This window comes from Priapulus caudatus, unplaced genomic scaffold, assembly GCF_000485595.1.
Source record: "Priapulus caudatus unplaced genomic scaffold, Priapulus_caudatus-5.0.1 Scaffold474, whole genome shotgun sequence".
In the NCBI taxonomy this organism is placed as follows: domain Eukaryota; kingdom Metazoa; phylum Priapulida; class Priapulimorpha; order Priapulimorphida; family Priapulidae; genus Priapulus; species Priapulus caudatus.
This window is the reverse complement of record NW_014577535.1, coordinates 93,031-95,000: the sequence shown is the minus strand read 5'-3', so window position 1 is coordinate 95,000 and position 1,970 is coordinate 93,031.

The following is a 1,970-nucleotide window of genomic DNA, read 5'->3' as shown; positions in this document are numbered from 1 at the left end:
ACGACACACATACACTACGAACACGACACGTAACGACTACGACTACGACACACACACACACACTACTACGACACCACTACACGACGCGACACACACACACACACACACACACATATATATATATATATATATATATATATATATATATATATATATATATATATATATATAATGCCGTCCGTAAAATCTGTAGTTGTAGCATAATTTCACCGAATGAAATTTATCACCGCCATTAATAACATGCTAAACATTATATCATAATGAAATAAATTCTCATATGTTTATCAAATAAATTAAAAAGACGTGTATATTTCGATATCCAACGACTCCAGTATCTAAATATAAAATCATTCCCACGCAGCGGCATTGCTTCGATCGGCTCTACAAATTCTGTAGTATATATGCTGATCATATAATCAGGAGTAAGATAATATAGGAGCCTATATCCTATATCCTATAGGATCCTAGGATCCTATATTATCTTACTCCTGATATAATCATACTAACATATCAAGCAAAGAGAAGAGGAGTTAACATCTCATATAATCATACCCATATATCGAACAAACAAGAGAAGAGTTACATCTCATATAACCTCGCCCACGTAACAAGCAGACGGGAGAGTAGTATAGCATCCCATGTGTCCTTGCTTGCTTGTCAAGCAAACAGAAGAGGGCCTATGTCCAGTGACCGACATTTACACAGAAATCGCTTTACACGCGGTTTGTGTTTGTTTGCGCAAGCGCTGGTCCTTTTCGCGTGTCATTAAAATCACATTAGCAGACGCACGGGCTTACGGCGCAACAGATCCCCTTGACCACCACATGTGTCCTCTACATTAACATCCTATTCGTTTACTGTCATTATTCACGCAACAGGCGTTCCGTAGAAGCCCTTCGTCTGTCCCCCACACTAACCCACAACCCCTCGAAATTTTACGAACTGATCTCACGTAGTATACCCCGCGTGTGTGCTGTGCTGTGTTGTATGGACGCCACGGAGAGAGCGGGGCGACAAACAAACATGGCCGCCAGCCGGCGATAGTTGGATGGATCGTCGGCAGGCGATCCGAAGAAATCGATGGGAAACGCGACGCTGAGGCGGACAGCAACGCTGCGGCAAGCATTGCGTCGCGTTATCACCTGTGATATGGTTGTCTGTGTGTCTACGCGTCCGATATACACGCAGCCGGTGAGCACCCAGAGGTGCCGCAGCGAAAAACGCCACAAGACCGTAGAGATTTACGACATTATATAGTGTAAAGATAAGAATAGTGCGGAACCCATGCATGTTGAATATGCTATCGCTGCGTATATATCCCGGTACACCGCGGTGCGCGTACCATGTATGTCTCTGTTCGTCACACGGGGCGCTCGTGTTAATTACTAGTGTTATAGTTGTGCCCGAAAAAATACATGTGTGTGTACTATTCGACAGAGCCACCCATTAATCAGGAAAACGCTAATTAACCTATCATTATTTGAATGAATTATATATATATATAAATATATATTTATTTTTTATTTATTTTTATTTATTTATTTATGAAATATGTTATTATTATTTATTTATTTATTTATTTAATTATTTATATGCCGCATTTAGAAAAGCTGTAATATATATTGGTATTTTTAAAGTATATCTCATGAATAATTCAATTTCACGGAAACCATTAAAAATGTCAAAATGCAATAGCTCCAAATGCTGCTTGCCGTTCATGGGTAATAATTAAACAAGACACTCAAATATATATATATATATATATAATATATATTATTAACGCAGGTCTATGCTGGTGTCGTGTAGGCCAGATTAATTGCATTACTAAATCTTAATGATAACCTTATCTTGTAATCGAGTTTGATATCTAAGACTTTATTCATCCTATGACACACACACACACAAGCACGCACACACGCATGTAATATATATATATTATATATATATATATATATATATATATATTGAGA